The following is an 18,627-nucleotide window of genomic DNA, read 5'->3' as shown; positions in this document are numbered from 1 at the left end:
ATGAATTCTGTGCTGCTTCATGTTTGTCTCTGGCTGAACAGCAAATAGGGGATGATTGTTTTTTAAAGTGAAGGCTATCCAAATTTATGAGGTAGGTTTTATTTTTGAAGGGAAAACTTTGTGATCTTAACAATGACTGTATACTTTTAATTCCCAGCTATATGATCTGGTATTTGGTTCTGCTGATTTTACATTTTTCACTGCATTCTGCTAACCAAGTTATCCAGATGGCTCTGTAAAAGCTTACTGGTATTCTTATTCTTTATCATGCTTTTAATTTTTACCATCTCATAGTAAATATAAGGAAAAGCTAAGAAACTTCTGAAATATGAATATAAAGATGCATAATGCAACATATTTTAATGAAGATATTAGTCATAGCTATTAGCCAATTTCCTAAAAGAAATATGAATTAATTAATGTAATAACACTTACATTTCAATATATTGTGGTACTCAAAATAGAGGGAGTAAAATTAAGCAGAATCTTCATGAATACTTGGATATTTTCTAACAGGGCAAATAAATAATGCAGCCATACAGGATAATAGCGAGAACAGAATAATCACTGGAGTTTTAGAATAAGAATTATGAATGTTGACTTTATTAAATGTTTTGCTGAAGCATTTAATCAGATTCAGATTAAAAAAATAATTAGTAACATCTGTTATTATCATGCCAAAACCAGAAAGCAGGATCTTAACACATCTTAAACATTTACTTCCTGTGAGAACCAAGAACTGCATCGATACATGGCATGAACCTTTAATTCACTATTCACTTTTCAAAGAGAAAGATAACAATAGAAAAATGAGTGATCTTGTTGGAAACTGCCTTCTTCAGACCTTCCATTGTTAGATGCTATGCCTCCTACAAGAGAAATTGTTGAGTCTCCATTCATGTGCATACGTTTTTACCATCTATACACCTGTCAGCTTATACATTCTAAACAAACACATACAAAGTCTATAGACAATTTTGTTTCTGGTCTCAAAGAGATTTATATCAGATGATGGAACAACTCTTTGAGCACAGATGTCTTATCTGAGGTAACAGGTTATTTTATAACAATGAATCCTAAATGGTTTATTTGCAAGTTCACAATTACTGTCTTGATAATGTTTATGCAATATCAGAAATAGGCCTTTGCTTTCTCTGTCAATGACTTCATACACACCTTTAAAAAAAATCTGCATTTGCATACAGGAGTAATAATTTTCAAATTTTCTTGTTTGAGAGCTGCCAATATTGGGAAAAATACTGGAGAATGTTTGCACAGTTTTCTTGAGCTTTCTGTAGGGTACAATTATCTCTGTAGGTGGAGTAGCAGGCTTCATTTGTTCATGCTTAATACACTTCTACGTTAGGTATGTTTTACTAATTTAACATTCTAAGTATTTAATTGTCTTTATAATGGTTCAATCAGCCGTATGCCTCAGAGGTTACACTGAGAACTTGTTTGATCCCCAGCCAAGGTTTACTTTCAGATTATAATGAGCAGTTAGTAAGTACTCACCATCTGTTCAGGAGAAAAGAGAAATCTTCTATGTCTGAGTAGACAAGTGGGAAAATAATTTGGAAAGCTGATTATTAGTTCATGTAAGTAGATAATGGGCCAAATTTTGTTTAGAAAGAACTGAGAGAAAGCAAAATAGTTAGTGCTACAGACTAGCCCTGTGTATCAATACAAGTAGAGCACTAACTGACTAGAAAATAGGTCAGGAGAAAAGGTCCTGGGGCTTCTACTGGATAGCAAGTCTGAATAATTTCTGAGTAACAAATTTTGATTAGATATATGAATTTTTTTATCATAAAAAAAAGATGATCAGGCATGAATACGTAGCCGAGGGAGCTTGACTATTCAACCTTGATAGTCAAAACCTGATTTGATATGGTCCTGAACAACCCGATTTAACTCAGCCCTGCTCTGAATAGAAATATGTTTAGCTCATAACCAAAGGGCCGTTCAACCTGAATTATTCTCTGATTCTATGATTTAGCTACATGATATAATTCCTCCAAATTACGTTAAAATCAAACCACTGGAATGGCTATTTTAATCTGAGGTGAAATGGACCCAACACATAATTCTTTTTTACTGCTCTGCTTTTAATTATTCCTTGAAACTGAAATGTAATGAAAAGAAGCAACGTGAGATTATGTGGTAAAAACTACATTCTTATGTCATTTTAGCAGTAGGAGAATGAGGTGTTTGTCTTATCTGATGCTAAGTTTGATAGTTGAGAGCTTAAGTTAGAAGCCCAGTCTCCAGAGGGTTCTTCTATTGTCAGTGAAGTAATCAGTTGGAGAACCTAAGACAGGTGCTCTGAATCACCTGTTGGAAGAACAAATTTCATTTTGACTATATTGAACTTCAGGGAACTAGCCATTTATACACCCATGTTTGTTAAAAAGAACAGATTTTAAGATCGTGTTTTGAGTCCTTAGTAAATCATGATCAAAGCACTTATATGCTTATGTTCTGGTCCTGGCAAAATCTAATTCATAAAGGATATGCAAGAGCTGCAAAAATGTCTGTGTGTCATTAGAGATTTCCTGATTGCTTAGGGCTACAACAGTTGTTGGACACTTTGTAGTGAGATAATAAAACAACATGAAAAGTTTCAGTGCTGCTTGCTTAGTAGTTAAGAACTGTCAGGAACGCATTCTAGCATATGAGTATCATGGTGTATCTGTGTGTCAAATGGATGATCTAGGAGCAGCTATAAGAGCACAGGCTAAAGAAAGAAGTTCCACTATGGAAAGACTATGTCCTTTTTTATCTCCTGCTCAGAAAGGCAGTAGGTTAGCACCCAGTATCTTGGATTGGTTTATTGTTTCTGTGTCTTAATTCCCAGAAATGTAGTCTTGCCTTATAGGAAAGGATGTTGCATGAATAATAATGAAGAAATCTATCTTTCTTTTTCTGAATAGCAGATCTATTTGCTGGCTTATATTGTGTTTGGAAAAATAAGTAATTATGCAACTATTTGCTCCAATGTACGTCATTTGAGGGCTCATGGAATGGGATTAGCACACAGCACATGATTCTTTTGTACTTTAGGGTTATTCACAAGCATACAGACAACTTATGAATCTGTTTGCAGACCCTAAAGGAATGCAGCGAGAGGTGTTTCAAACTAAATAATGTGTTTGCATAAATCTCTTTTTTTCTTTCATTTCAGAGAGAGGTGGTGGGTCAGACTTGACTATTGAGCCTTTAAGCTGATTTGTCTGGTGCCAGCATGGTAGTAGACAGTAACAATACAGGGAATAGATGTTTCTGAAATGTCTTTTTTTATGAGTAGTTTGTGGCATCTGAAATTTTGATGAGCTAGCATTCTCATGTTCACATACATTTCAGCTACTAGAATATAGAAAATACTGGTTTTCATAGTCTGTCCTCTGTTGAACTGGTTGTACAATCCTGTCTTTTAGATTTGTGTTGAACTTACATTTTTAATTTTCTACTTTTAATTTTGAACTGTCATTATTTATATCTTGTGAATTACATTAATCTGCAGATTCTGAAGGTAAATTAGTGCTGCAGTCATTGGGATCACAGTCTTTACAGTCATGTCAAGTTTCTAGTTTACAAGACACAGTAAAAAACTTCCTTTGCCCAGAAGTGATTTAGAGCTTTGGGGGAAATAGTCACTCTCAGCTCCCACATCCTGACTTTTTTGTCATATGGGAGAGGTAATCTAAAAAATTTGTGGGAATCTTAAACCAGGTATTGATAGGTAGAAAGAAAAAACTCTTTAATTACGCACTAGGATTTCTGTTAATCTATACTGCCTAATCTTGGATTAGGTATTATTACCATAAATCCAGATAAATCTTTTTAGAAATGAGGAAGTTTTTGCTAAACAGGAGACTTAAAAGTCAAATGGTTCACTGAGATATATATTTCTTCATAGAATTTAAACAGCTTAAATAAAATTGTACATGGCAAAACACTAGTAGTTTTTTACAGAATGTGTCAAAATTTTTTGTGTCAAACTTTCACCTAGATTGATACTTGTTAGCTGTAGGTAGAAATAATATTTTAATGGCAGGTAAATTTATCCTGGAGTAGCAGGGGGAGAGAACAAAACAGGATGGCTCATGTACAGCTTGTATGCTAAAAATGATGAGAGGAAGGAATTAATCAGCTAGGGTTGGTTTATTGGTTTGTTTTGTGGTGTTTATTTAGTTTTTTTTTTTTTTAAATCTTTAACTCCTTAGAGAGAATAATCTATAACCAGTTGAGATTTATTTCCAATGACTCCTCACACAGTACATTTGCTTGTTAAGTAGAATCCTTGCTAAGCTTAGACATTACTTGCAGCTCTACCAGAATAAAGCAGTACTCGAGCTGTTATGAGTTCTGGAGAAACAGTGACATACCCTGCTTGCAGTCACTGGCTTCTCTATTTCTGCAGCTTCTCCTCTGACCTGACTATTCCCACTTGACCCTCTGTTCAATAACCGGAATTACCCTGGCCTCAGGCACTTCTCTTAAAGAGGCCTATATAGCCAGTTCTTAAATCAGCTCATGCAGTTGCCAGGAGCTTGCAGGTTTCTGAATTCCCAGAGGAATAACACTAAGGTGATGAGTTCTGTAAAGACAATACTTTACTGGCTGTCAGATCACTCAAAACCCCCTGGATTTATAATGAGATTAAGAGTTAAGGTGCATGTTGGTTTCTTCACAGAAAACACGGATTTGCAATAATCAAACATAAGGTTATACAAAGAGATAAAATAGAGAAAAGCAGGGTGCACATGCAGAAACAATGAACATTCTCCTTTCTACCACCTTAGGTAGTTATTATAGCTAATGGGAAAACTTCTTGCTTGCTTATCTACTCTTAACCTGTCTTTTCTGTGACTGCATACTGGGACCCCATGTGGCAATGTAGGGACTAGGTAATTTCTTTCCTTCCTTATTATTAAAGCTTCTTGATTAACTTTCCTTAATTAGTACACTCTGTCCTTCAGGGTACTTTCTGTTATAAGAGCCTTCTAAATATGCATTAGCAGAATGACACATAATATGACAAATGTTACATACTTATTCTTGGTATTAGATTCATATAAATTCTTTCTATGTGTTGTACAAATACTAACCCTGATAGAACTGGAGAAAATTTGCAATGGATGCTAGGATTGTTGCATCTTGTACATGTTTAGTTTCAGATTCCTTTCTGAGATAATATCCATGTGTATATATATTGAAAAGCAGTGTTTCTAGTCTCATCAAACAAGTATACTAAACACTGACATTTCTTTTTTCGATAATGTAATAATTTCTGTGACTAAGCTTCTGAATAACACTGGAGCTGACTTTGAATATATTGAATATAATTGTCAGAGAGACATCACATGACTATTTTGTTGCATATACCCAATTCTCCTAACCACACTGCTTGTGAAGGTAGTTTGGGACATTCTTTGCATAGTTGTGGACAATTTGCTGGGAGTAGAAGTAGAATCCTGCAGCTCAAAGACTCAAGAGACATTTGAGAAAAATGACACTCATAAGACCTAATTGTGTATTTTATGACACTTCAGCTTTCAAAAATATTAATCTACTGTAACCTAGAATTTTAATAACTAGTAATAAATTTTTATGAAAATTTAAAGAAAGGAAGAAATCTTAGAATGAGAAAATATTCTGTCTCAGAAATAAACTATGGGGAAAATGATGGACCCTGAAATAATAAAATTTTACACTGTTCATATTTTTGAAGGAAGAAATGAATTCAAATCCCTGATCTGTACCATTTACTGAGAAAACCTAAAGGTTAGCCTCTGGAATGTGGTCCAGCCATCATTTATTTACTACTTCTGGTAAATGTTTATTGACTATTTTTGACAGGAGAGGTCATGTCAAACTTGCAATTTATATATACATATAAATCTGTTCAATGGAAAAAAGCTACAGAGTTTCTTGAACAGGTGAAAGTATGAAAAGGTTTTGCTTCAGGATGTTGTAATATAAACTGAGATATTTTTGGTATCTCATAAATTTTCATGAAGCTTAACTTTGGAGAGAAAAGAATAAAAACTGACTGGAAGATAGAATGAGCTGGGATCATCTGCTTTTTAAATATTTGCATGTGGATGTTATTGGAGAATGGATTGGATACAAAGCACTTGTGCTGACTGCTACTCAGCTGTTGAACTAGGGAGAGAATTTAGTCCTAAATCAGGTAAGATACCTCCCTCCTGAATCATTCTCCAACTTTTCACAGAATAATAAACAGCTGAGCCATTCTAGTTCTAACTGTACATTTCTTAGCTGCTTTATTAAAATTAGTTCAATAATTTTCTGGAGAACATTTATCTAATTTCATATGCAATAAACTTGGTATGAAGATGGTATCCTGTATTGAAAGAGAAGAGTCTTTATAAATAAAGTATTTGTAGGAAGAGACAAACTATTTTATAAAGTGAATGCTGATTTTTTTGGGAAAAAAAAATTCAGTGTAGTATTATGAATTTCAGTTTTAGATCTGTATTGATGACAAGTCTGTGAAGGACGAAAGGGAGTTTAATAAACTCTCGTTTATGTACCTGATAGCTGAGGTATTTGAGGTGACTTAGCTAAGCCAAGACAGACCTCTGTATTTTAACATGAAATTACTCAATAACGAATTTGCCTACAGATACCAATTACTTCCATCAGGCAATAATAAAAACGTTATCTTGCACTTCTCATGGGATGAGGATGCCATAAACAAACTGTGAATCCTACAGTGCCAGGACCATTTAGATGAAGTCACTAAATGTGTAATTGAGTAAAAAATACCTAGGCACCAGTGTACTGTTTAGGCTTTTATTTTCTGCTGTTTGCCAATTATCAGTTAGTATTTAGCAGCTGGATTTCATGATATTGATCACTCTGGCATTTCCTGTCATTTCCTTCACTGATCTCTTGGATTATTCTGAGGTGCTACTCTTTGTCTTAGTATCTTCATTTTTCCAATGACTTAAAAAAAGCATCAATTACAGTTTATATTGGGCTATTTTAACCTTTTTGATTTATAACACAGGAAAAATACTATGGATGGGGTGTTTGTCTGTTATAAATCTTGAAATATTGTTTAGTTTGTAGTAGTGTGAGCTTAAAATGAAGTAATGGTTAAATAGTTTGCACTTCAAGTGACAGCGCAATACAATAACAACACATCTAACGTTTCTCTTTAAAGAAATAATGTTCCAGCTTTATGCATCTCTGAAGAAAATGGTCCAGCTTAAACCAATTAAGGTTTGTCTTTTTTTATACTCCTAGAGCCCAATTTTATACATTCAATTTAAACAAAATCCAATTTAAAATATTGGTTGGCTTGCAAACTCCTGGCAAGAGAATGTGAATTGGTTAAGAAAATAGAAATTTTAATTTTCATATTGATTCTTAGCCACTGAAAGTCTAATTTGAAAATGCGGAGTCTTCTTGATACCTCCTACAGCACTGGTACTGGAAGATACAGGCAGAATTAACTTTGAGAGAATGTGATGTTATACAAGACAATTTCCTAATAAGATGATAATTTATGCTAACGTTTTGTTAAAGGAAAAACAAAAAAGTGTATTTCTCCTTATCAAGATTGCTGTAAAACCACTGCAATTTTCGAAATGTGGTCCAATAAGTACTGTTATGGAGGTATTCTCTCTGCATATCTCATACACAAAATTCTGACTTTCAGCTGTTTGTTTTGTCAAGAAATTTACTTCTTTCTAGCACAGAAAATTGTTGTTCAGTGGAATATTCTTTATTTTACCATGAACTACTTACCATAGATCTTTGCTTTTTTCTATGTGTTTGTGAAGATGATGTGTATGAAACTTGCTTTGCTGTTAACTGAAAGGGTAAAAAAAAGTCTTAGGAAAATTTGCATCAAGAAACAGCACATGTTTCATGAAGGAAAGAAATTCTGTCACTGGGATAGAGGGAGCTCTGATGACCATGGTGAAGGGAAGCATCCTCTTTGCTCTCCTAGGCCATACTGATATAGTGAATGTGTGGCAGTGTACCGTCTCTGATGGAGGGATGGTTGGAAAGGCAGCACAATAGTGCTCTTAGATGCTGTGTGGGGCATCTCCCTGGCTTTGCAGGAATCAAACACTAGGTGGCAGGAAGACATTGATGAGACTTACCACAGGTAGGGAGGACAGAAGTCCTCACAGTTCCCTGATGAATTTCAGCTTGTATCTATCTTTACTCCTCTTCAGTTTCTTCCATAAAAATCACATTCACCTGCACTTTTATTACCTGATTTATTTGATTGTGATTTTATTGTAGCAAGAAAAACCCAACTAGCTTCAAACTAATTGTATAAATATAGATACCAAAGGGATAGCTGAGTACCAACGGGGCTGCAGTCACTGTTGCCATTGTTCTCCTCCATTGCTTTTTTTCCCTCCTCTTCTCTGTAGTGATCTAAATGGTAGAAATAGAGAATATTTTTTATGCTAGTTTTCACTTGTCCTCAATACAGGAGCAGGCTGCATATTGCATTTCTTCGGCTACACGATATCTTAGCTGCTACCAACCTGATCTTTACTAATTGGAGTTACTGAGTACATACTTGTGTTGGAAGCTGTGACTTATACAGAGGTAATACACTAATAAATATATCTTTGATGTACTAGAAAGAAACTGTGATGTCGTATTTTACATAGGAACTCAAGTAATCAAGCAATGAAAATTTTACATTATTGATGGCATTCTTATTAGCATAATTCTTATGGAGCAGCAGTTTAAATTTTCTTACTTTTCTAGGTTATTTACAAGGCGTATTTCAAAATCTTGAGGGAAAAATAATTCTCATATTGTTCTATAGGTGAATCCTGTCATTACAATTACTGCTGACAAATGATCGGGCTGCTACAATGGAGAAATATAAAAAAGGTGCAGAGTTCTTAAAAAAGAATGAAAATAGTCTGTTTATGTCATCTATAATATTTAGCTTGTTTTATTTTTAAAAATTTGAATATAGCCCCAAAGAAATGCTATCATTCAGGAAAAAGATGAAATGTTTCCTGGAAGATCTATTGATTATCTGATGCTATTGTAGGGCTATTAAAAGAAAATCTGAGACAAGTTATTTTACGTAGAGAATGGATGATCAATATTGGAACAAAAATGTTTACGATTTGGCTTTGTGTTTTCTAGAAAACACCTCAGCATTGTCTTATTACTCAAGAATAAGTGTGGTTTATATTACTTAAAATTTGCATCATTTGTAATTGGTAAGAGAATTCTATACCTCCTCTGGCAAAGTATACTGTTTTATAAAAATGTTTGCTTCATAGAACATAGCCACCTCTGAGCTGCATGGTACTGCAAACATATTTAAACAAAACTGGCAAATCCTAAAATGGTATTTCTTTCTACAGAACAAAAAAGGGCATTTCTTTGAATATTCTATTTTATGTGGAGCCACTGGGACAGACACTGAGATTTGGGGTCATATTAACTCTGGTGCAAAACTCCAGTGTGACTTTGTTTCCAGTCTATTAAAATGATGGCAATACTTAGTTTCTGTCACCTGTGATCTAGTTATCTTTGTGACTCATGAGATTTCTGAGGCTGCCCCTTATTTTGTGTTTCTAAAATGAGCAAAACTGAACCCTGATCATGTTTGGAACCTCTAGCTGCAGCTGCTCTTTCCTCTATTACTCCTTGCTCTATCCATTCTCTGATGCCTCTGTATGTATTTTCTTTTCTCAACAGAATTCTGATCAAAAGGATAAAGAAAAATTAGTATGAGATTACTCTATTTTATGTTCACAGTTTGATCAGGAATAAGATGAAATAAAATAATAATATTAAAATAACATTACTAATAATAAAATATTAATTAATATTATAGTATTAATAAATATTAAAATAGTAAAATATTATTATTTTTGCCTGAAGTAGCTGTATGCTTGTAGTGGATAAAGATGTTTTACTTTCCTCTGACATATTTTAATTCAAGCATATTCTCACTATATAATTCCATGTCTGTTGGCATCAGCCCAATAGCACATATATAGAAATATTAATTCTTTTTTACAGTGAAAGTCCCTGTTGCAAAGGAGCAGCATATTCACTGCAGTTGGAAGATAATGACATGGTTTAATAAAGAGTGAGTTATTGCTAGCAATTACTGTGGTTTTGTTAGAGACTTGTTAGGAAGTGGATACAACAGTTTGTCTACTGTAAAACTCCTATTACTCCACATAACATTAAGGAGCCGGTGACATCTCAGGGAGGCTGTACTCAGAACACACACGTTTTGTTTGACTCTTCAGATGTGCTAAAAGAGATCCCGACACATGCTAGCATGTTAAAATCCAGAGTGGGTTTTGGGAATTTTCCAGTTTATCTATGAAGAAGAGTTGGAGATTAGATGACAATGTAAAATTTATTTGAAATATTTTAGCATTGTTGTAGGGGTAGTCTATGCAGTCTGGTTTTTTTAGTGTCTCTTCAGTATACAAATACATGTAATTGAAGAAAGAACAGGGGATTAATATCTAAATACTGGGTCATAAGGTCAGGGACAACATAGATCTTCAGTGTTTTATAAAGTTGGTCTTTCTCAGTTCAGTTCATTTCTCTGTTTAGTCCCTCATCTGTTTTTTCCAGTTCTATGGGAAAGTGTACAGTAGAACATATTTCTCTTCTTATTTTTGACTTTTCTTCAGTAATACCTTCATAGAATTGAGCAGTTTACCCCAAAAGCAATGTTTTTCTGTGCTCACATAAATGCAAATGCTGCCCTGAAGCTACAGAACTTTTAACTCCTGATTACTTATTTTAGTACATTTTCTGTTTTCTCTCTCTGCTGTTTGAATGAATCCACAATATCCTTGTTTCTTTTAGTATCTGTGCTTACATTATTTCATCAAGTGACAACTCCAATTTCCAAGGCGATACCTTACAATTTACTAATTTCCTTCAGCTTTCTTAAATATCTTTTAGTAGCTGGTACTCCTTGCCACAAGACCATCAAAGAGTGGATATCCTGAACTTAATGAAGTGCTTGAAGGCCTTCTCTCATGAAAAAATGTTTAAGAAAGAAACTGCCAGCTGTGATCTTTAATCCGGCATGATTTTTTGGTCTGTTTTATTGTCATATGAATTCTTTGAAAGATAAACAAGTTCGACCATCATATCTCTAGAAATATTAGTTAATGAATACTGGAGCTAATAATACAGAATGGATATGTTTGCCAGTTCTTTGAAAAGAAAAATTTATACTAATTTTGGATACGATCTAAACTTCTATTCATATTTACATGTATAACATGATCTGCTTTTAATATTTCTTGCTTAAAAAAATATTTTTGAAAAGACATATTACTTTTTGGTTTGTCATGTGAAACCCACAAGTTCTGTTTTCTAGAAGGGCACTTCTTACCATCACCTCTTTCCTTGTCTATTTTTGGAAACATGTAGATGCCAAGATGATTAAAGAGGTCTGGGGTGAGGGGAGTGAGCCAGCAGCTGGTATGGTATTTAGCTCCTTGCCAGGTAAAATCATGATAATAAGATATGATTTTAATATGAAAAAGGTAAATTAATACATGAATTAGGATGGCATTATGCTGCTATCTCCAGTGACAGGAACAAAAACTTTTTAGATGTTCTGTTGAGCTCCAATTATCTCTGTGCTTCTCCCTGCCTGGTCTTCTAAATACAGTCGCAGATGTTTCCTATTCATTCCACTTTATGAATTTTATTTCTCAAGCCCTGTAAGGTTATGACTCCCCCCCATTTCCCCTTTGCTAGTGTTTTGCAGTTTTCTCTCAATAATTCTGTGCAATCTTAGCCAATACTATTTTGTGTGGCATTTACTTTTCCTTGGAATCCATAAATAGAACTACTGAGTTTAAAATGACTGAAAAAATAAAAGCAGAAATTTCATACAATTTAAGTTTATCTTTGATATTTTAACACTTCTGTATATTTTTCACATTTTTCATATTCCCAACCAACACGAGTGTGACTTGTTGGACATTTGGGTAGTATACAATGTTACATGTACAAGACTTCATTCAGTCCTTATAAACCAGAAATATTTACCTGCATTTGACTTAAAGTAAACAGACTTTTAACTAATAGGAACATTCTGTTAGAACATACTGTTCTTGTTAAACAATGTAGGGCTAAATCGGAAATCGTTGATATCATCAGGAAACAGCAGATCTGTCTGTTTGCTCTTCCCATGCTTGTCCTGAATTCAACATCCTGTGCTGTTTTGTGAAGAAGTAAATGAGTGAAAATTGACTTTTTGACAGTGTAGAGTGTCTTCTGAATTTTCCGGAGATTTTAACTTCCTTTATTTACAGATGCTTTTTCCCTTGCACAGCTTATGCATGAAGACTATTAAGCCAAAACAGATATGCTTATACAGAAATTAAGTTTTAATAAGATGCTTTGCAGGAGAGCCCTCTACACAGATCCCATTAGAAGATGAGAGCAATAGCTATTTTTATAAGTGCAAATTCTGTGAGCTAGCAAATGTACATATAAACCAACTTAAAGTGATTTCAGCGTGTGTACAAAACTAGTCAACTGCTTATTACTGAACGTCACGACTGACTGCATATGTTCCTTACCTCTTTTTTGTGTCAAGTGAAAGAACAGCTAACTTTTGACCCTGAGAAAGAAATAAAACTGTGAAGGATGAATTCAACCAAAGCACACTTTTATTGATTTAGTTCACCCTTGAGCTGCCTGAGTTGGCCACACTGACCCATGCAATGCAGAGTCTTGTTTCCTCTTCAGTCTTTTAATCAGGTTAAAGTTACTGTTGTCCTCACCTGTCTTGGCTTTAGCTTGCTGCTGTGTATCTACCCATTTTTTTCTAGAATATTAAGTAGTTTGTGGCAACTATATTGTTTAGGAGTTCTAAGGGTTTTGGCTACTTTGAATAATGCTTTTTTTTTGATTCACTTCTCATTCCATGCAGCAGAATAGACCCTTTTAGTGCAATAGTCTAAGTCTCAGTTTCCTTTTCTTCCTATCAGGTCATGAGCTGAAGATTTAAAACAAATCCATCAGATTTGTTTTAACCTGCGTTAGCTGAGAGCTTAAACAGTCAGTCTTTATTTTGTACTAGCTAGACCACTTAGGAATAGATGACTTTCATGTTCATCATGATGATGCAAAACACCTAAAAAGGGGGTCCTTTCATGTCAGCACAAACAATACATTGCTACATAGAAATAATTACATTAGGTTAACATGGTTAGGGTTTCTCTGAGCACTGGGCTTCAAATCTGAACTATAGATATTGAATTTTTTGAGTTACTGATGCTTGGGTTTCCTTCCTTCCTTCCTACCTGCTGTCTCCCTACCATCCTGCCTTCCCTCCTGCCTGCCTGCCCGCCTCCCTCCCTCCCTCAGAAGAAGCTGGCTTATTGCCTTGTTTGAAGGGATTTCAAAATGGTATTTCTGAGTACCATAACTATTAGGCTTCATGGTACGGCATGAAGGTGCAAAGGAATGCCATTACCTAACTCCTCTGGAGAAGCCTAGTTTTTTGCGGGAAACAGTATGAGAGGAAGCATGACTACAGATTGGTGACTGGGGAAAATAAAATGTTTGGATTCATATGAAAACTTCCTGTGGACTTAGTTAATTCCATCCATCTCCTTTATTTTTAAATAAACAACTAAATAGCTAAACAATGGTACTATACTTACCTTCCTTCCTGCAAGCTCTTTTTCTAAACATGGGGAAGCTGAGATGCACAGAAGTGAAGAGCTGCATCTCTTAACACATCATTCCTGCACGCAGTCAGGTTCTGGGAGGTTTGTTAGAAATGAACTACTGTTTAATAATTTGGGCTTTGATTTAAAGACCAAGCGAACTATTTCTTATTATTTTGGTTCTTTTAAATTATGTTTTTATTATGAAGTCAGCTGTGGTGATGAGCTGGAGCATCTGGGTTAGCCTAATCTAGAGATGAGCTACAATACTGCAAAAGTGCCTACATTTGCATCAGTCAGGATCACTAATGTTTCTTGGCAGTGGTGGAAATGTGTCACAAGTCCTAATGCAAGGGTAGGTAAAATAGCACTAGCTATTTTTTTCCTGTATGTTTTACAGGTTAATTCTCCAGCAGCTAACTTCACTGGTGTAACACAGAGAGTAACCTCATCCTGCGCTTCCATTTTCACGGAGCGAGTTGCCTGCATTGGCGCTTATCTTTGTAGCTTTAAAATGGAAAATTAAAATTAGAAAAAGATGTAATTCATAAGTATATAACTAGTTTTAAATTGCAGTTCCTCTGGATAGTCAAGCCAAGCTTCTATCACTCCTGATCCACTTAAGAAAGGATTGAGGCTAGATTTGGACAGTCTGTGTCATTACAAAGAAAACTTGAAACTTTAGTTAAGCAGCTTTGACCAGGTGTCAAGAAAAATTGTCAACAGTCAAGAAAAATTATTTTATTGCACAAGCCTAAATTGTCCTTTTGGTTTAACTTTGTAATGTTATACTTTTTCACAAAGTCACAAGCAGTTGCATAGTGGATAAAATTATTGCAGGAAGACTTTTGTGATTAATGGGAAACTACCTAAACTGAAGCAAGTGTTTGGGGTTCCAGTATGATTTGTCTATGCATCTGTGCATGTGAATACACATGCATGCATGCACTCTTTTAGAAGTAAGCTAGAATTTGGAGAAAATCTAGAAATTTGTATTAACTTCTTTATTACTTTGTTTCTGTGACATTTGCATATATGCATTACTTTTGGGGTAACCTAAATTAGTGGTCCTATGCAACTATTAAGCCTGGATATCAAAGAAAGATTGTAAACATGCTCAAAATACTAGCTAAACCACATCTGCACAAAGCAGTTGAGCTCTGTAGCTGCTCTTTCGATGTTGCTTAGTACTGTTAGAGGAAATATTCTTGCTTGCTTTTTGAAGTAAGTCAGTTAAAGATATACAATGGTATTAAGACTTTGATAAATGTAGGGTTGTCTTTAAGGCATGTGAAAACTGCTTGTGATGCAGCTGGATAGGTTTATGAGGATCTTGGAAATTATCATACAACAATTTTTTTATTATTATTATTATTTATATTATTCTCTTGACCCGAAGTAATAGATTATGCATAGAAAATGGACTGGTGCTGCAACAACAAATAGATCAACTGAGAGAACACCTTTTGCCTGAGGTATCTTTAAAACTGTGAGTGGGAAGTTGGATGATGAATTGGATAGTCTGCTTCAAAGGACAGATATATAGTGTCTGAATATGAAAGAGCATAAGTGCATGAAAGCATGTCACAACCATATGTACTGCAGGCTGCTCTCAGTAATAAAACAGTTTACTATTGTCTTTGCCACCAACAAAGTATGTCAATTTAGGGTCTGATGCACTTGCTGCTTTATTTATTGGAGTGTATATGCAGTATAACATCTTGCAATGTCTATTGCTTAAGAGTAAAACCCCAACATTTCTCTTTGTCTTTATTAAAATGTAAACCTGCTTCAGTTTCTGTCTTTGATGCTTGCCTCTTGTAATTGTTTCCAAAATGCACAAAACTTATGATGTATTTGAACCTTAATTTACTTGCAGTTGGAGGACTGAAGAGTTTCATTAGCATAACTATTTAATGAAGACAGAATTCAATATTCGTCAGAAAATAATAGAATTATGTTTGAGTAAAGTTCAAATAAAACTAAAGGCTTAAGCTTCTGTCTCCTGTTTTTTTGGATAAAGACTAAGCTGACTTTTGTACATCTGCTTTCTGACCTAGATTGAGATAAAAACAACTTAAAGCAAGCTTATAAATGGTCTTCTAGAATAGCAGTTTGTAACATCCAGGAACCAGATTCATTACATGAAAAGGATAAAGCCTGATTTTAGGAACATAGTGGGCCTTGCTTGACATTGTATAAACCATGATTCTGCCAGAAAAGTTCAACTTTCCTCACAGTACCTCGATTTAACTTTCCACTCTCCTCTTTGTTTGAGGTGTTCTAATAATCTTTCTGTAATATTTCTTTTTTTGACTCTCTTTTTTCTTTTTTTTTCTTTCTTTGTCTCTAGTGATTAAAATGTGTGGATATTGTAACATACTCTATATTCTTCGTTCTGTATGCTTCTCTGCTGTGTCCTGCCCCTTCGTTCTTGATTGTTCCATGGTTTCATCAGTTTAGACTCTTAACTCTCTAAAACCAGTAAGATGGAATAAGAATGCTTGTTCTTGCCTGCTGTGTGGAAATTCCACTGAAATGAGCCTAAGCTAACACAAGATGATGACTCTGGCAAATCAGGTGTTGAGAAACCATCTTTAAATTTAGGCTCAAAAACCAAAGGGAAAGAAGCTAAGTTTTTCTTCTGATCTTGGAAATGTTTAGTACTTTACTTTTTCAGACCTGGTTCTCTAGAAGGTTTAAATGCTTTTAATGTCCTTTAAAAGACCAGCCTGGAGAAGATCATAAGGATCTTTTTCATTCCAATTTCTAACAGTTCAGTGGTCAGGATGTTTGCTTGGGGTAAAGGCAAACATCCAAATCTGTTCTGCAAGTTGGACATAGTCTGCTAAAAGACTATGCATTCATGGCCACTACAACCCTTGCAACTCTTGTGTAGTGGTTTGAACCACGTTTCCCCCTGAAGCTATGAAACTGGTAACCCCCGAGGGGGTGGTGACCCTTGGGGTTTGACCCAATCAGCGTTCCTGCAAAATATAAACATATCACTAGACCAGAAAAGAAAGTAGTTATTGTAGTTGTTGGAGAGGGGGTGGCCATGTTCTGAAGCCACGAGGAGAAGTAGCAGGAGCCCCACTGGGGGGCTGGGTCCCCCCAGCCCCCAGGTGGGGGCTGCAGGGACTTGGAACAGTGTAAGACTGGTCTAAGTGCCTGTAGTTGAAGCTGAAGGAATTTTCTCCACTGTGAGTGGGCAGACGGAGCAGCAGCAGAAACAGCCTACGGAGAGCACTGGCAAAGAGCCAAGCAGATAAGAATAAGCAGCAGAGCCGCTGAGCAGGAAGACACAGAGATCTCTGATGGAGAGAGAGAGAGAGAGCAGAACTAATCTCTATGGACAGAGTTTGGGTAAGAACTGAAAACCAAAACTCCCCCAAACTTTCTTTGAAATCCCTCCAAAAATGGAGGGGGTGGACTCCTATTAATTGGAAGTCCTAAATGCATTGGTCTTGAGAGCTAAGCCAGGACAAAATGTTTGAGAGAGGACCTTGGGCCCTCCCTTGCTGCAGCTTCAGAGAAGCTAGCAGCCATCTTGAGGCAGAGCAGAGAAGCTCTGCAATGGGGCTTGAATCCCCTGAAGATACCAGACGTCACGAAGGCTTCTGCACTTCATCAACATGACTGTGGTGGAGCAACCTTTGTCTGGGGTAACGCAGCCCACGGAAAGACCCTTTGTTTGCGTCGGGGGGCCGAGAGAGGCTTGGAGGCCTCCCTCGTGTGTATTGGCAAGGATCCAACAACTGCTGCTTCATGAAAGGCACAGAGAGCCTGCTACCCTAGTGGACTGCTGCTCAGAGACTGGAAGGGTCTTTTTTCTTCTTCCCTCCTGGACTTTTATTTGGAGGGAGAAGAGATTTGGTCCATTGTAAATACTGTATGTCATGGTAGAGATAGAGTTAAGATTGTATGTAATGTATTATACTATTTATTTTGTACAGTGTAATATATCCCTTTCCCCCTGTTTTGAGTCTCGTGTAGTGTCTGGAAAACCCATCTCACACTGGGTTGAGACGTGGAAGGGGGGCTAAGAATCAGGAATTGGATTTTGGGACTTCAAACCATGACATCTTGTGATTACTATAGGAATGTTTAGCTTCCAGTGTGCAGTCAAAGGCAGTCTAAGATGTTTTGTCTGCTGTTTTGTATAACCGTCTCTGTGTTTACTGCAGCTACTAGAACAATGAAGGCAGAAAGGTATTGCAGCATATTGTTCCCATTTCAGACATGCCCCAAATCAACACCAGGATTTCACAATCTTCTTGGTTGATTTGACCATGAACATTATTTAATCTTAAATACAGATCTCTAGAAATGTACAGATACCTCTAAGAAGCATTGTAATTGTCCCTTATGCCTTTTATTAGAATGAAAGGATCCATAAGACATTGAATGGATGAATCACCACAAAATTTGAAGACTTATTGATTATTTTTGATCAAAGTAAATATGTTTATGTTACACCTAGCTATTACTTTGATGGTTTTGGGTGGTGTTTATAGAATAGAGATGATTCATCATCTGAAGTATGTCATTAAGAGAACTAGTAGCAACACTGAGTTCTACATATTTTGAGAACTCTAAGTTTTACCGAAGGAAAAAAAAAAGAAAAAAGGTATGTGAACTCAAAATATCAGATAGGTAAGCAGAATATTCTGTTTTAAATGTTCAATGTATTTTCAGGAAGCAAATTGTAAGCTTTGTACATGAAAAAAAACATTTGAAAATTTGGAGTAATAGAATGTCTAATGAATCGCTTGCTAGTTCACTGAGAGAATTTGTCAATTTATCTTTGAATGGTTCATGAAGGAATGGAAGGAAAGAGAAAGGCAAACCTTGCTTATATATTTATGGGAGGGAAAAACTCTAGATCCAACTATCTAGATTACATAAAGTAAGAAAGACCAAAAAAGCTTGT

The sequence above is a fragment of the Neopelma chrysocephalum genome, unplaced genomic scaffold, assembly GCF_003984885.1.
Source record: "Neopelma chrysocephalum unplaced genomic scaffold, ASM398488v2 Primary Assembly neopelma1_42, whole genome shotgun sequence".
Lineage (NCBI taxonomy): Eukaryota > Metazoa > Chordata > Aves > Passeriformes > Pipridae > Neopelma > Neopelma chrysocephalum.
The sequence above is the reverse complement of the archived record's forward strand: the minus strand, read 5'-3'. Positions refer to the sequence as shown.